This window comes from Pteronotus mesoamericanus, unplaced genomic scaffold (assembly GCF_021234165.1).
Source record: "Pteronotus mesoamericanus isolate MK-2021 breed Mesoamerican mustached bat unplaced genomic scaffold, CSHL_Meso_final contig_57, whole genome shotgun sequence".
Classification (NCBI taxonomy): domain Eukaryota; kingdom Metazoa; phylum Chordata; class Mammalia; order Chiroptera; family Mormoopidae; genus Pteronotus; species Pteronotus mesoamericanus.
Genome location: NW_026555203.1, coordinates 3,405,382 through 3,423,995, shown reverse-complemented (window position 1 = coordinate 3,423,995; position 18,614 = coordinate 3,405,382). Strand labels below are relative to the sequence as shown.

At 39.1% G+C, this 18,614-nt stretch overlaps 1 pseudogene; it reads right to left on the bottom strand.

Moving 5' to 3' along the window:
* Window positions 1-8,660: 8,660 nt before the first annotated feature.
* On the bottom strand, window positions 8,661-17,781 carry LOC129076142 (very-long-chain 3-oxoacyl-CoA reductase-like; annotated as a pseudogene).
* Window positions 17,782-18,614: the final 833 nt, after the last annotated feature.

Below are 18,614 nucleotides of genomic sequence, written 5' to 3'. Positions count from 1 at the left end.
CACTGGTCTGGGGCAAGCACATGCGAGCCCAGGCAGGTGGGGGACCCTGCCGCACTGGGAATGCGTTCAAGGAGCCCGCGTGAGAGCGCAGAGAGATCCCAAAAAATACCTCAGCCCTGACCGAAGGGGTCACAGAGCTGCTCCAAGCAGGAGTCAGACACAGGCATTAGACTCCTGAAAGACTCAAACAAACAACCCAAGGCCCTACAGGGTCAACAACTGACATCATCAGAGGCAAGCCCAGAAATAAAAGTAAAGGACAAAAATACTTAACAGACTCTCACAAAAATGGGAAGAAAAAGAAGTTCCCCTCAAATGAGTGGAAAAGGGGACTCCCCACAGAGAGAGCCAAATGAAATAGAGACAAGGGAATTATCAGATATGGAATTCAAAACAATGGTTCTAAGGAAGCTCAATGAGCTCAGCCAGCACAAAGAGAACTATGAGAAACTGCAGAGCAAATATCAGGATCTTACAGCAAACTATATCAGCCTGGAAAAGGACATAGAAACTATCAAGAAGACACAAGAGGATATAAGAATACCATTTCTGAATTGAAGAACACAATAGAAGGAATCCAAAGCAGGCTGGATGAAGCAGAGGATCAAATCAGTGAGATGGAGGACAAGGTAGAAAAAAGCTCCCAGAAAGAATAAGAAATGGAGAAACGACTCAGAAAGAATGAGGAAGCATTTAGGGAAATGCAGGACAACCTGAAACGCAATAATATCCGTATAATAGGGATACCAGAAGGAGAAGAGGAGCAAGGAATAGAGAACCTCCTCGAAAAAGTAATGATGGAAAATTTCCCTAATTTGAGGAGAGAAAGGCTCTCATGGATCCAGGAGGCACAGAGGACCCCACTCAAGAGGGACTCAAGGAGGTCCACTCCAAGACACATCATCATGAAAATGGCAACTATCAAAGACAAAGAGAGAATCCTCAAGGCAGCAAGGGAGAAGGAGAAAGTAACATACAAGGGGGCCCCGATACGCTTAGGAGCTGACTTCTCAACAGAAACACTACAAGCCAGAAGGGAATGGCAACAAATATTCCAAGCCATGAAAAGCAGGGGCCTACAGCCAAGGCTGCTCTACCCAGCTAGGCTCTCCATTGAAATAGAAGGAGAAATACGGAGTTTCCCAGACAAAAGAAAGCTAAAAGAATACATCTCTACCAAACCAGCACTCCAAGATATGCTAAGGGGACTGGTTTAAGCAGATGAAGGAAAAGAATGAGACAGAGAGGAACACACGTACAAAGAGAAAAGATGAGTAAGTTTCTATCAGTAATATCTCTCACCGTGAATGGACTAATGCCCCAATCAAAAGATACAGGGTAGCTGAATGGATAAGAAAACATGACCCACACATATGCTGCCTACAAGAGACCCACCTCAGAGCAAAAGACCTACACAGATTGAAAGTAAAGGGATGGAAAATAATATTCCAAGCAAATGGACATGAGAAAAAGGCTGGCGTTGCCATACTTGTATCAGACAAAGTAGATTTCAAAGCAAAGGCCATAAGGAGAGACCCAGAGGGGCACTTTATCATACTTCAAGGAAGAATCTATCAAGAAGACATCAACATTGTAAACTTATATGCTCCCAATATAGGAGCCCCCAAGTTTATAAGGAAATTGTTGGATGACTTCAAAAAAGATATAGACAGCAACACACTCATATTAGGGGATTTCAACACCCCACTGTCAAAAATGGACAGATCTTCCAAACAAAACATTAATAAACATATCGTGGCGCTGAATGACACACTGAATCAAAGAGACTTAACTGAAGTATATAGAACCTTACATCCCAAAGAAGAAAAATACACATTCTTTTCAAATGCTCATGGCATTTTTTCAAAGATAGACCACATGATAGGACACAAAGCAAGCCTCAGCAAATTCAGGAAAATTGAAATAATACTAAACTTTTTCTCAGACCACAAGGCCTTGAAACTCGAAATCAACCTCGAAGAGAAGCTTCAAAAACTTGCAAACTCATGGAGACTGAACAGTAGACTATGAAACAATGAATGGGTCAATAATGAGATAAGAGAAGAAATCAAAAAATTTCTGGAAACAAATGAAAATGAACAGACAACAGTCCAAAACCTATGGGACACAGCAAAGGCGGTCCTGAGAGGAAAGTTCATAGCAATACAGGCTTACCTTAAAAAGACAGAAACATTCCAAATAAAAGACCTAACACTACAACTTCAAGAACTGGAGAAACAACAACAAATAAATCCCAGAGCAAGTAGAAGGAAGGAAATAGTCAAGATTAGAGCAGAACTGAATGACATAGAGACAAAAAGAACAATTCAGAGGATCAACCAATCCGGAAGCTGGTTCTTTGAAAAGATAAATAAAATTGACAATCCATTAAGCAGACTCATCAAGACAAAAAGGGAGAGGACCCAAATTAATAATATCAGAAATGAAAGAGGAGAAATAACAACTGATACCACAGAAATACAAATGATTATCAGAAACTATTATGAACAATTATATGCCAAGAAATTTGAAAATCTTGATGAAATGGAAAAATTTTTAGAAAAGTATAATCTTCCAACACTGAAGGAGGAAGAAACAGAAAGCTTGAACAGACCGATAACAGCTGGGGAAATTGAAGCAGTAATCAAGAAACTCCCGGCACACAAAAGCCCAGGACTGGATGGTTTCCCAGGAGAATTTTACAAAACATTTAAGGAAGAGCTAATCCCCGTCCTTCTCACACTATTCCAAAAAATCCAAGAGGAGGGAAGACTCCCAGACTCCTTCTATGAGGCCAGCATCACCCTGATCCCAAAACCATATAGAGACCCTGCAAAGAAAGAAAACTACAGGCCAATTTCGCTGATGAACATAGATGCTAAAATCCTCAACAAAATATTGGCAGACCGCATCCAGTAATACATTCAAAAGATTATCCACCACGATCAAGTGGGATTCATCCCAGGGATGCAGGGATGGTTCAATATACGCAAATCAATAAACGTGATACACGACATCAATAAAAGAAAAGAAGAAAACCACATGATCATCTCAATAGATGCAGAAAAAGCATTTGACAAGGTACAGCACCCATTTATGATCAAAACACTCAGCAAAATGGGAATAAATGGGGCATTCCTCAACGTAATAAAGGCCATATATGAAAAACCTACAGCTAATATCATACTCAACGGGCAAAAACTGAAAGCTTTCCCACTAAGATCGGGAACACGACAAGGATGTCCGCTCTCACCGCTTCTTTTCAACATCGTAATGGGAGTCCTAGCCAGAGCGGTCAGACAAGAGAAAGAGATAAAAGGCATCCAAATAGGAAAGGAGGAAGTAAAACTATCATTGTTTGCAGATGACATGGTAGTGTACATAGAGAACCCTGTAGACTCTACCAAAAAACTACTCAACCTAATAAATGAATTTGGCAAAACAGCAGGATACAAAGTCAACATTCAGAAATCAAAGGCGTTTTTGTACTCCAGCAATGCAATAGAAGAAGAAGAAATCAGAAAAAATATACCATTCGATATAGCACGAAAAAAGATAAAGTACCTAGGGATAAATTTAACCAAAGACACAAAAACCTGTATGCAGAAAACTATACAACATTGAAAAAAGAAATTAAGGAAGACACAAATAAATGGAAGCATATACCGTGCTCATAGATTGGAAGAATTAATATCCTCAAAATGTCCATACTACCCAAAGCAATTTATAGATTCAACGCAATCCCTATTAAGATACCAATGACGTATTTCACAGAAATAGAACAGACATTTCAAAAATTTATATGGGACCATAAACGACCCCGAATAGCCGCAGCAATTTTGAGAAAGAAACACAAAGTAGGAGGGATCACAATACTGGACATCAAACTCTACTACAAAGCCACCATACTCAAAACAATCTGGTACTGGCACAAGAACAGACCCATAGACCTGTGGAACAGACAAGAAAGCCCAGAAATAAGCCCAGGTCTCTATGGACATCTAATATTCGACAAAGGGGGCAGAATCATAAAATGGAGCAATAACAGCCTCTTCAACAAATGGTGTTGGGAGAGCTGGACGGCTACATGCAAAAAATTAAAATTGGATCATCAGCTGACACCATACACAAAAATAAACTCAAGATGGATAAAAGACTTAAATATAAGTCGCAACACCATCAAAGTCCTCGAGGAGAACATTGGCAGGAAACTCTCATATATCCCACGCAGCAATTTTTTCACTGATATGTCTCCTAAAGCAAGGGACATAAAGGAAAGAATAAACAAGTGGGACGTCATCAAAATAAGAAGCTTCTGCACGGCAAAAGAAAACATCAGCAAAATGAAAAGGGAGCCAACCCTATGGGAAAATATATTCGCTAATGATACATCAGATAGAGGTTTGATCTCCAAGATATGTAAAGAACTCACTCGACTCTACTCCAAGAAGACAAATGATCGAATGAAAAAATGGGCAAAGGACCTGGGCAGACTGCTTTTCTAAGGAGGAGATACAGAGGGCCCAGAGACATTTGAAAGGATGCTCGGCATCACTAGCCATCAGAGAAATGCAGATCAAAACCACCATGAGGTACCACCTCACACCGGTCAGAATGGCCATCATAAACAGATCCACAAACAACAGGTGCTGGCGAGGCTGTGGAGAAAAGGGAACCCTAGTACACTGTTGGTGGGAATGCAGATTGGTGCAGCCACTATGGAAAGCAGTGTGGAATTTCCTCAGAAAGCTGAAAATGGAACTGCCTTTTGATCCAGCGATTCCACTGCTGGGACTATACCCTGAGAACACCAAAACACCAATACAAAAGAACCTATGCACCCCAATGTTCATAGCAGCACAATTTACAATAGCCAAGTCTTGGAAGCAACCTAAATGCCCATTAGTAGATGATTGCATCAAAAAATTATGGTACATATACACAATGGAGTACTACGCAGGAGAAAGAAAAAAAGAAGTACTAAACTTTGCAACATCATGGATGGAACTGGAGAACATCATGCTAAGCGAAATAAGCCAGGGGGCAAAACACAAATACCATGTGATCTCACCTATAAGCGGAACCTAACCAACAATGCAAAGATGCAAGGAAAATATGACCAGCAACACTGAAAGGAAAAGAAATCAACAGAGAGAAGTGAAAAGGGCGGGGGCAGGGAAAGGGAAGGGAAGGGGAAAGTCAAGGTCCATATAGCAAGGACTCATGGACAAAACCAAAGGGGAAGAGCTGAGGGAGGGAAGGTGGGAGGGGGCAAGGGAAAGAGGTGGGAGGGAGGCAGAGACAAATGTATTTAAAAAGTAAATTAAAAAAAAACATATTTGCATTTGAAATAAAAATCCATTCTTAATGATAATATACAGAATTTAATATTCTTTTAATTTTAGCTTATTAATTTTACAAAGGATATTAAGTTTATTATATCCTTTATAAAATTAATAACATTATATTAATTTTATTAAAGGATAATTTTGAATATCCTTTAGGTTAGAAGCCTTTTCAAATAATATTCTTTTCTTCTGTTTATTTTTAGAAATAACCCCCCCAAAATCTACAAAGAATATCAAAACATCTATGTGATCAACATCAAGAATTGAGAATTATCACATATTTTCATACTTATTTCAACTTATTTTAATGTAAGAACACAGAGCTGAGATCCCCTTTGTGCTCCTCCAGTTCTAATTCCCTCCTTCTTAACCAGAAAAAGCAATTAGCGCAAATTTATTATGTATCCTTCATGTCTATTTAAAAATGTGTTTCATACAATAAGTTTGTATTCTTGGACTATATATTATATATAATGGAGTCTGCATTTTATTTAATTTTATGTACATGATCATTATCTGAAGCTCTGAAAGTCTTTGTTTTCACTCAGAATTACATTATTTGAAATGTATGTTGATTTATATCAAGTTAATTATCTTTTATTCTTTAGAATTTCATGGTATAAATAGATTACATTATTATACATGACTTCCATTGGTATACATTTATATTATTTCCAGTTTTTTCTATAAAAAATTGTTGGAATAAACCATACAGGCACATCTTTTCTTTTGCCCAGGTGAAAATAGTTGATTTATCTAGAAGTGGTATGCACATTTACAATCTTACTGGTTATAGCTCAATAGCTTTTCCTAATTGTTTTACCAGTTTATATGATTTCTAACAGTGTATGAACATCCTTCTTTCTCCTGATATTTACCACTATTTGATTTAGTCATACTTTTTTTTATATTGTCAATATACTTGCTTTGAAATGGTATCATATCACTGTTTCCTTAATACGGCTGAATTTGAGCATCTTCTCAAAAGCTTATTGGTCATTAGTAAAGACTCTGTTATTTCCTATTGCTGTGTTATTACTTATGTATATTTTTTCTTATAGATTTGTAAGAATACATTATATATTTGGGATATTATTTTTTTATAATTAATACTGGTTGCAAATATAACCTCCTAATTTCTATCTTGTTTTTCATACAGATTTTTAAAATATATAACCCAGTTAAATTTACGAAACCTTTTCTTCGTGGCTCTTGTATTTTGTGCTTTGTTTAAGACATTCTTACCCTGTATCACAATTATATTATCTTCTATTTTTTTCTATACCTTTCAGAGTTTTGATTTTGACATTGATCTTTGTGTCAAGCATAAGGTAGGGACCTGATTTTTAAAATGTAAATGAACCTAAATGAACATGCATGTACTCATTACATAGTATCCACAATTATCAATAGTTGGCAAATTCTTTCTCATATATATCCCCCAAATTTAGGGGAGATGGTTGGAGTATTTTAAAGCCAATCCCAGATATCATGTCATTTTATGCATTTGTAACTGAGGACATTTTTAAAGCTTAGCAACAATGACATTATACATGAATGAACAATGGCATTGTTGCTATGTTTAAAAAGTCTATAATATCACCCAGTATTGAATCCCTATTCAGTCCTACCTATTGAATCCTATGTATTAAAATTTCCATACTGTCTCAAAAATTTTTCTTTAAATTTATTCAGATTAGAATTCAAATAAGGTCAAAGTCTACTTATGAAATTGCCTCTTATTTGTCAGTTAGTCTTTTCCACTTTTTTTTAATGTTATATATCTGTTGGAAAATCTAGGTAGTTTACCTATAACATAACTTATTTAGCGTTTGACTGATTGCTTTCTAGTCTTAGTGTTTAGCTTCATCCTTCCATTTCCTGTGAAGTGCTAGTTACATCTAAAAGGTAGATTAGATTCAATTTAAACTTTTTTTGGCACAACACTTTGAAGATGTTGTTGTGTACTTTTTATTACATCATATTATGAGGTACATAAAGTCTGTATGTCTCACTTTTGTTTTCCATAATGCTAAGTTTATTCAATTTAAATGACTATTCCTTATTCTGAGATTATGTTCTTCCTACTTTTTGTACGCTAAAATATCTTTTATATAATGATGGTAATTTGATTTTTCTCTTTTTGTTTTATGTTCTTGGCTGACAAAATTAAAAGTTAGAAACACTTAAACACCTCATTTTAAAAAATGTCTTTGCTAATTTAGTAGTGCTTATAATGAAGAGCTTTGGAGCCACAGCCTGGGTGAATATCTACCCTCTAGGTTGTATGTTTCACAATACTGAATTAGTGCTTGGCAATTTCCCCAAAGCTAGTGTAAAAGTGGCCTTAATTTCAAGCATCAAAGATATATATTTTCAATCAACACCATGTTTATATCATTATTCATTAAAACTAATCACTCAATATCTATAGGGTACAAATTTAAAAGTGTAATGCCACTTCTCTGATATCATTATTGTTTTAGGAGTAGCCTGTTGTCACATCTAAGCAGCATTAGTGCAGTGCAGAAACAGAGGCAGCTGGAGTACAAGAAGGTCACTTTCCTGGGTCAGAGTTCTAGTGGCACCATAGGTGGCTATCAATCTCCATGCACATTTACTTTTATGAATCATACCATATAGCATTATTTACATGTATTTAAACTGAGGAGAACTATGTATTAGAGAATAGCATATTTTCATGGGTTTCATGTGTCAGAAAATTCCATATTTCATGAATTATTTTTATGTCATTAGCTACCTTTGAAAAAGAATAGTTGCATAGAAATGTATGAATCAGGATATGCCTTTAGAAAAGCTTACAAAGAGCTATGCAAATTGCAGTATGTCCTCCCATAAGTGAATCCATTAATCTCCATCCTCTCTAAGTGTTAAACACAAGAAAGAGTAGCTAGCCATGGTTTCTTAAAGTATGTTTCAGAGAAAATACAGGAATCTTCATCACTGGCATTTTGAGCCAGATGAAATTGTTGAGCATTATGTCTGACTCCATCATTATGTGATTGGCTATAATTGTACTCCTTCCTATTAAGCTGTTTATGCTAATAATAGTTCTATATCCAAATGATATAAGCATTTATATTAAACCTCAAAATAACTGCTAGTAGCATCCAGAATATATGTCAGGAACTCCTGAAAAAATCTGCTTTCTTCCAAAGTGTGATCACATTTAGCCTTATTAGTACCTATTAAAATGACAACTGTAGATTTTGGAGCTGGGGGGGGGTGATTTACAGTCAGAGTACACAGGCTGGAGCATCTGGCTAAGTTACTCAATTCAGTTATCAATGCTTAGTTCTTGGTTTTCTTCAGATGGTGAGCCTGCATGGACTTGACAAATTTTATGATCATTTAAAATATAACCAAGAAGGTAGGACTGAAATAAATGAATCCTTAAGAGAATAACCAGGTATCTGGTGGCTTGGGATATTAAGCTACTGTTTTCATTGTCGACTTCACAAGAAGAGGGGGTGTGCAAAGCTGGCTTGCTGATTTTAACCTTTTGTAAATACACAAAATGGCAGGACATACTGCATGCACCAAGATGCTCTTGCTCCTATATTCTTCATGGATTTATTGAGAGAAGAAATCTACAGAAGTCTTGATTGCAGAGTAGATGGTGAACAGTGGAACAAGGATCACACCACATGCAGAGGAGATGTTCTGAATCACACCTTTAGATCTTTCCACCATGCCTGGAAGTACCAGTTGTGTCATCTTACAAACAAAAAGAACATTAATATTTATCAGTTTCTTGATGGTACTGTCCAAGTCAGGAATGCCCAAAAATATTCAGGATACTCATATGATATTCTCCAGTTATTCCCTAAAACACCAATTTTAAGTCCTACCAAGCTTATTTTAATTTTATCATAAATATCTTCTGACACAAAGTCCACAGCAATGATTCTTGTTTTCACTTTGAATTTTTCTCTTCTTTCACTGGAAACTTGGTTCAGTTCACATTGTGACCTCCTAATAGTGACAATTTCCATTGCATGCTTTGTTAATTTTTCTATTTTTTTAATTTATTTTTTCAAATACATTTCTTTCTGCCTTCACCCCAGCACTTTCCCTTGTCCCCTATCCGCTCCCTCCCTCAATCCTTCCCTTTGGTTTTGTCCAGGAGACCTTGCTACACGTTCCCAGACTTACCCCTTCCCTTCATTTCGCTCTGCTCACCCCCCCTCCTTCCCTCCTGTCTCTGTTTGTTTCTTTTCCTTTCAGTGTTGCTGGTCTTTTTTTCCTTGCATCATTGTTTTCTTGGTTAGGTTCTGCTTATAGGTGAGATTATATGGTATTTGTCTTTCGCCCTGTGGCTTATTTCGCTTAGCATAATGCTCTCTAGTTCCATCCAGGCTGTCCCGAAGTGTACAAGTTTTTTTTTTTTCTGCTGCGTAGTATTCCATTGTGTAAATGCACCATCATTTTTTCATCCAATCATTTACTGATGGGCATTTAGGCTGCTTCCAACACTTGGTTATTATAAATAGTGCTGCTATGAACATTGGGGTGCATAGGTTCTTTTGAATTGGCGTTTTGGGATTCTTAGGGTATATCCCAGCACGGGAACCACTGGATCAAAAGTCAGTTCCATTTTGAGCTTTTGAAGGAAATTCCACACTGCTTTCCACAATGGCTGCACCAGTCTGCATTCCCACCAGCAGTGTACTAGTGTTCCCTTTCCTCCACAGCCTCACCAGCACCTGTTGTTTGTGGATCTGTTTATGATGGCCATTCTGATGGAGTGAGGTGGTACCTCATGGTGGTTTTGATCTGCATTTCTCTGATGGCTAGTGATGCCGAACATCCTTTCAAATGTCTCTGGGCCCTCTGTATCTCTTCCTTGGAAAAGAGTCTGCCCAGGTCCTTTGCCCATTTTTTCATTCGATCATTTGTCTTCTTGGAGTGGAGTCGAGTGTGTTCTTTATATATCTTGGAGATCAAACCTCTATCTGATGTTATCATTAGCAAATATATTTTCCCATAGGGTTGGCTCCCTTTTCATTTTGCTGATGTTTTCTTTAGCCACGCAGAAGCTTTTTATTTTGATGAGGTCCCAATTGTTTATTCTTTCCTGTATGTCCCTTGCTTTAGGAGACATATCGGTGAAAAAAATTGCTGCATGGGATATCTGAGAGTTTCCTGCCTATATTCTCCTCTAGGACTTTTTACGGTGTTGCGACTTCTATTTAAGCCTTTTATCCATCTTGAGTTTATTTTTGTGTAGGGTGTCAGCTGATGATCCAATTTCAATTTTTTGCATGTAGTCGTCCAGCTCTCCCAACACCATTTGTTGAAGAGGCTATTATTGCTCCACTTCATGCTTCTGCCCCCTTTGTCAAAAATCATTTGCCCATATAGTCCTGGGCTTAGTTCTGGGCTTTCTATTCTGTTCCTCTGGTCTATGGGTCTGTTCTTGTGCCAGTACCAGATTGTTTTGAGTACAGTGGCTTTGTAGTAGGGTTTGATGTCCGGTATTGTGATCCCTCCTACTTTGTGTTTCTTCCTCAAAATTTCAGCGGCTATTCGGGGTTGTTGATGGTTCCATATAAGTTTTTGAAATGTCTGTTCTATTTCTGTGAAATACGTCATTGGTATCTTAATAGGGATTGCATTGAATCTATAAATTGCTTTGAGTAGTATGGACATTTTGTTGATATTAATTCTTCCAATCCATGAGCATGGTATGTGCTTCCATTTATTTGTGTCTTCCAAAATTTCTTTCTTCAATGTTGTATAGTTTTCTACGTACAGGTGTTTTACCTCCTTGGTCAAATTTATTCCTAGGTACTTTATTTTTCTTCTTGCTATATCAAATGGTATTTTTTCTGATTTCTTCTTCTTGTATTTCATTGCTGGTATACAAAAATGCCTTTGATTTCTGAATATTGACTTTGTATCCCGCTGTTTTGCCAAATTCAGATTTTAGGTTGAGTAGATTTTTGGTGGAGTCGACCCGGTTTTCTGTGCATACTATCGTGTCATCTGCAAACAATGATACCTTTACTTCCTCCTTTCCTATTTGGAGGCCTTTTATTTCTTTTTCTTGTCTGACTGCTGTGGCTAGAACTTCCAATACAACGTTGAATACAAGTGGCGAAAGCGGACTTCCTTGTCGTGTTCCCGATCTTAGTGGGAAAGCTTTTAGTTTTGGCATGTTGAGAATGATGTTGGCTGTAGGTTTTTCATATATAGCCTTTACAACATTGAGGAATGTCCCATTTATTCCCATTTTGCTGAGTGTTTTGATCATAAATGGGTGCTGTACCTTATCGAATGCTTTTTCTGTGTCTATCAAGATGATCATGTGGTTTTAGTCTTTTCTTTAATTTATGTGATGTATTACGTTTATTGACTTGTGTATATTGAACCATCCATGCATCCCTGGGATGAATCCCACTTGATCGTGGTGGGTAATCTTTTGAAGGTATTGCTGGATGCGGTCTGCCAATATTTTGTTGAGGATTTTAGCATCTATGTTCATCAGCGAAATTGGCCTGTAGTTTTCTTTCTTTGTGGGGTCTTCATCTGGTTTTGGGATCAGGGTGATGCTGGCCTCACAAGAAGAGAATGGGAGTCTTCCCTCCTCTTGGATTTTTTGGAATAGTCTGAGAAGGACAGGGGATAGCTCTTCCTTAAATGTTTTGTAAAATTCTCCTGTGAAACCATCCAGTCCCGGGCTTTTGTGTGTCACGAGTCTCTTGATTACTGCTTCAATTTCCCCAGCTGTTATCGGTCTGTTCAAGCTTTCTGTTTCTTCCTCCTTCAGTGTTGGAAGATTATACTTTTCTAGAAATTTGTCCATTTCATCAAGGTTTTCAAATTTCTTGGCATATAATTGTTCATAGTAGTTTCTGACAATTCTTTGTATTTCGGTGGTATCAGTTGTTATTTCTCCTCTTTCATTTCTGATATTATTTATTTCGGTCCTCTCCCTCTTTTTCTTGATGAGTCTGCTTAAAGACTTGTCCATTTTCTTTATCTTTTCAAAGAACCAGCTCCTGGATTGGTTGATCCTTTGAATTATTCTTTTCGTCTCCATGTCATTCAGTTCTGCTCTAATCTTGATTGTTCCCTTCCTTCTACTTGCTCTGGGATTTATTTGTTGTTGTTGCTACAGTTCTTGAAGTTGTAGTGTTAGGTCTTTTATTTGGAATGTTTCTGTCTTTTTTAGGTAAGCCTGTATTGCTATGAAGTTCCCTCTCAGGAGTGCCTGTGCTGTGTCTCATAGGCTTTGGATTGTTGTATATTTATTTTCATTTGTTTCCAGAAATTTTTTGATGTCTTCTCTTATCTCATTATTGCCCCATTCATTGTTTAATAGTGTACTGTTCAGTCTCCATGAGTTTGCAAGTTTTTGGAGTTTCTCCTTGAGGTTGATTTCCAGTTTCAAGCCCTTGTGGTCCGAGAAAAAGTTTGGTATTATTTTAATTTTCCCGAACTTGTTAAGGTTTGCTTTGTGTCCTATCATGTGGTCTATCTTTGAAAAACTTCCACGAGCATTTGAAAGGACTGTGTATTTTGCTTCTTTGGGATGTAAGTTTCTATATATGTCAGCTAAGTCTATTTGATTCAGTGCGTCATTCAGCTCCACAATATCCTTATAGATGTTTTGTTTGGAAGATCTGTCCATTTTTGGCAGTGGGGTGTTGAAATTCCCTACTATCAGTGTGCTGCTGTCTATATCTTTTTTGAAGTCGTCCAAGATTTTCCTGATATACTTGGGAGCCCCTATGTTGGGTTCATATAAGTTTATAATGTTTATGTCTTCTTGACAGATTCTTCCTTTAAGTATTGTAGAGTGTCCCTCTGGGTCTCTTTTTGGCCTTTGTTTTGAAATCTACTTTGTCTGATACAAGTATGGCAACCCTGGCCTTTTTCTCTTGTCCATTTGCTTGGAATATTTTTTTTTCCATCCGTTTCCTTTCAATCTGTGTAGGTCTTTTGCTCTGAGGTGGGTCTCTTGTAGGCAGCATATGTGTGGGTCATGTTTTCTTCTCCATTCAGCTATCCTGTGTCTTTTGATTGGGGCATTTAGTCCATTTACATTGAGAGTTACTACTGATAGAAACTTATTCATTTTTTCTCACTGTACTTGTGTTTTTCTCTTTCTCAGTCTTTTCCTTCATCTTCTTAAACCAGTCCCTTTAGCATATCTTGTAGTGCTGGTTTGGTAAAGAGGTATTCTTTTAGCCTTCTTTTGTCTGGGAAACTCCTTATTTCCCCTTCTATTTTAATTGAGAGCCTTGCCGGGTAGAGCAGCCTTGGTTGTAGGCCCTTGCTTTTCATGACTTGGAATATTTGTTGCCATTCCCTTCTGGCTTGTAGTGTTTCTGTTGAGAAGTCAGCTCCTAGGTGTATCGGGGCCCCCTTGTATGTTACTTTCTGCTTCTCCCTTGCTACCTTGAGGATTCTCTCTTAGTCTTTGATAGTTGCCGTTTTAATGATGATGTGTCTTGGAGTGGACCTCCTTGAGTCCCTGTTGAGTGGGGTCCTCTGTGCCTCCTGGATCCATGAGACCTTTTCTCTCCTCAGATCGGGGAAATTTTCCATCATTACTTTTTCAAAGTGGCTCTCTATCCCTTGCTCCTCTTCTTCTCTTTCTGGTATCCCTATTATGTGGATATTATTGCGTTTCAGGTTGTCCTGCATTTCCCTAAATGCCTCTTCATTCTTTTTGAGTCTTTTTTCCATTTCTTGTTCTTTCTGGGAGCTTTTTTCTACCTTATCCTCCATCTCCCTGATTCGATCCTCGGCTCCATCCAGCCTGCTTCGGATTCCTTCTCCTGTGTTCTTCAATTCAGAAATGGTATTCTTCATATCCTCTTGTGTCTTCTTGATAGTTTCCATGTCCTTTTCCAGGTTGCTATAGTTTGCTGCAAGATCCTGATAGTTTCCCTGCAGTTTCTCATAGTTCTCTTTGAGCTGGCTGAGCTCATTGAGCTTCCTTAGAGCCATTGTTTCGAATTCAATATCTGATAGTTCCCTTGCCTCTGTCCCTTTAGCTCTCTCTGTGGGGATTCCCCTTTTCCACTCATTTGGGGGAGAACTTCTTCTTTTTCCCATTTTTGTGAGAGTCTATTAAGTAATTAATTAATTAATTAATTTTTTTTTTTTGCTTCTGCTTCAATTGATCCGTCTTGGTTTCCTGCCTTCGTGGATTAAACTTCTATGGTGGTAGGCGGGTTTATTTATTTATTTACTTATTTATGTATGTATGTATTTATTTATTTTTCCTTTTCTTTCTAGGCCTGCCTCTGATGATGTCAGTTGTTGATGCTATATGACCTTGGGTCATTTGTTTGAGCTTTCCAGGAGTCTATTGTCTGTGTCTGTCCTCTGCTTTGGGCAGCTCTGGGACCCCTTCGGCCATGGATCCACTATTTCTGTGGACCGCGTTGTATTCGCCGGCCATCTGGCTCCCGCGTGTCCGCTTCTGCCTGTTTGGGGGCGCGTCCTACCTGTGCAAAATGGACACTACGGAATGGGGAGGGAGTCGGGACTTCCCGGTTCCTCCTCCTGTTCTTTCTTCAACGCCTCCGTCTCCAGTCTCTCCTCAAGGCTCTCTATGAAGCTGTGTGACCCCTTTGGCCAGTGATCCTCTATTTCTTCCAGCTTGTCTGCACTTAGCCCTCCAGCTCACACACGCACAAGCTGTGTGCAGAGTGCACAACAGGCAGGTTAATTGATTCCCTTCTGCCTGAGCGAGATGGTAGCTGCAGAGTGGGAGGTGAGTTATCACTGGGTCTCCGCCGGCCACCGTCTCAGTTCTCTTCACAAAGTTTTCCTCACCAATCTTTTCCCAGGCACCAGCCCACTCTGCTGCTGCCTCAACCCAGAGATCAAGGAGGGTGGCTGCCACTGCAATTTTTGCGTTGGCCCTTTAAATGTCTCTTTGCATCCCCAGCCGCCTGTCTCTGGCAGAGAGTGCCCCTAAGCTTTTCAAGTTGTGTTTTGTCTGTGTGTTTTCTTGGTTTCCGCTGCTACAGTCTAGGGGTCCCTGTTTATGGTTCAGACGCTGTTCTTCTCAGGGGGATCCAACTGGCCGTTTCAATGTCCTTCTGGTGCTGGTGCCCGTGGGCACCCAGCCCCCCCTCTCGAGCCTCCACCGCACTTCTCACCCGTTGGTATGTGTGAGAGTTGAACGCACTGTCTGTCCGTGGCTCCAAGGTTCCTCTCCCTCTGTCGTTCCATTGTTTTCCAGGTGATTTCTCCACTATTTAGTCACAATTCCAGTTTGGTCTTGGGAGGAGGTCAGCGTGACTCTCATTCACTCCTCTGCCATCTTCAAATCTCTCTATATATGATTTTCTAATTCCATCAGTCCTACCTCTGACAACTGTCTATTTACCGAATCCTAGTCGCATACCAGCTTCATGATTCAAACCCCAGACTCAAAGGACCATGAAGCTGTATGTCTCATATGTCTCACTTTTAATGGAATTTAATCACTGTCTTAAGATGGTCTCAGTCCGGTCTCACAAAAATAACTTCCCCCATTCAACTTTCACCTAATAGTTCTAGAATCTTTTGAGTAATGTTGCCTAGACACACTGTTTCATTAGAGTTTGCAAACTGGCGATATTCTAAACTTATCATTAATTTGGCATTTATTACCTGGAATTTTTCTTTTTAAACATTTTATTCTTGTTTACTCTGTTACAGTTGTCCCAATTTCCCCCCCTTGCCCTCTTCCATCCTTCCCCATCCCCTGCTCCCACAGTCCATCCCACCCCAATGTCCATGTCCATGGGTCATTCATCCATGTTCTTTCACTAGTCCCTTCCCCTGCTTTCCACCATTCCCTCTCACCCCCACGCCACTGGCAGCTGTCAGTGTGTTACCTGTTTCCAGGTCTCTGTTTCTGTTTTGCTCATTAGTTTATTTTGTTCATTAGATTCCTTTTATACGTGAAATCATATGGTATTTGTCTTTCACCAACTGGTTTATTTCACTTAGCATAATAGTCTCCAGTTTCACCCATGCTGATGAGAAGGGAAGGAATTCCTATATACAAAAGAATTTCCCATCTTAGACTATTTGTTAATTCTAGAATACAGTTCATACAGGGAAGGTTGTATAAACTGTATTTTAGATAAGCGATAGATTTTTAACATTTTATCAATATTCAGAATAAGTTCATGCAGTAGCAACATCCAATGTTGTCTAATGAAGTTTTTGCTTTTGAAATATCGATATAAGTATACTTTTTAAAGAGTAATATTTTAATCAATTTGAAATATTGTTTTTAAATTTTATTTAATTTTTATTTCTTAATTTTATTTATTTATTTTTAGAAAGAGGGGGAGAAAGGGAGAGAAACATCAATGTGTGGCTGCTTCTCATGTGCCCCCACCGGGGACCTGGCCTGCAACCCAGGCACATACCCTTCCTGGGAATCAAACTGGCGATCCTTTTGTTTGCAGGCCGGTGCTCAATCTACTGAGCCACAACAGCCAGGGCTAATTTTATTTTTAATTACAGTTTATTTTATTTGCAACATGTATTAATTACAGCAATACATGTTGCATTGGTTTCAGATGTACAACACAATGGCCAGACAATCAAACACACAGCAAATTGTTTCCCCAGTTGTACCAGGATACAACTGGCACCACACATAATCATCACAACACTGTTGGACACATTTCCAATGCTGTAGATTACATCCTTGTGACCATTTTGAAACTACCAACTTGTACTTTTGAATCCCTTCACCTGTTTTACCCAGGCCCCCGACACCCCTCCCCTCTGGCAAACCATCAGTCTGTTCCCTGTATCTAGCACCGTAGACATTGTTAAAAATTTCATTTTGTATTAGTCAATAGTATTATAATTACTATGTATGGAGCCAGGTGGGTACTAGATTTATCAGGGTGATCATGCTGTCAGGTACATAAATATCTAATCACTGGGCTGTACACCTGAAACTAATACAATATTGTACATCCACTGTAATTGAAAAATAAAAAAAAATTTAAAAAGAATAAAAGGCAACAATAATGATAATGCCGAGGAGGTGTTTTCTGAGTGTTGAATTTTATTTGCACCAGGCTTATCCAAAATCAGGTACTCAAACTGATGCCGCAAAATGGGTCTGTTCAGTTTGGGGAATATGTCTTATTGATCTTTGTATCTCCTTGCCGCTTAACACAATGCCTTTCTCCAGAAAGAAGGTTAATCGAAGCTTTTTTTATTATTACATATTGTAAGGTTCAAATTTTATTCTCCATGAATGAAATCTCAGTTGGTAAAATATGAATCTGTACAGTGTGAGCGAGTGTCTGCATTCAATACCAGCTCAAGCAGCCTGAGACAAAGAGATGGTTGTTTTTGTTTCGTTTTGTCTTGTAACCTTTGTGTGCACCTCCTAATGGTTACATCCAGGGACTTTCCCAGGCTTTCTCATTGCATCTTTCGGGTACTGTCCCTGACTTTCTGGGAATGAGGCTCTGAAGTGGCTGACTCTCTTGAGTGTGGCCTACCCTCTCGCCACAAGGGGGCGCTTGACTTCCCATGAGGAGATGGTGGCAGTGGAGTTGGGTGGAGAGGTCAAGGTCAAAGGTCACATCCTGTTGCTGTGTGCAGTCTGAGGTAAGACAAGTCAGTCAGGGACTGCTTTACTCAAAATGGCTTTAAATTTTAACGACCCAGCCTGTGGCTTCTCTTATAGGGAGGTTGTAGATTTTATAAATAATAAAATACTTCAAAATGGAGGTAGTCCCTACTTCTACCTGAGGCACATGGGTGAGTCCTGGGGTGATACTGAGAGGAAGTTGAGGGATATCCTGACTGACTCAGCAATATCAGGAGCCAGGAAGAATGCTTATGCCTGGAGCACCTTGGCCCTGGCAGTGCGCTTTGCAGAGAGGCAGAGGCAGGAAGACAAAGTAAAGGTAATAAAGCTCCAGAGGCAGCTTGAGGAGCAGAAGCTGCTCAATGACGCCTTGGTCGGGATGGTGAATAGACTCAGGGATACACAAGAAAGCGAGAGGGGCAAAACTCAGTCACAACTTCAACAAAATCTCACGGTCCTTCGTGGGGTACAGGCAGAACGAGATGCGATGAGGAACGTGCTTCTTCAGGTGGTAGGTGCTCAGTCTGAGAAGCAGAAAGGGGCTGAGGAAGAGGACAAGAAAAAAAAGACAGAGACAGGTATGCTTACTTTTGGTCAGGCTGCGGCAGGTTATGGGGGGGCAAGCAACGAGGCACTGAGGGGACTAGGCCAAGAGATTGCTGCTA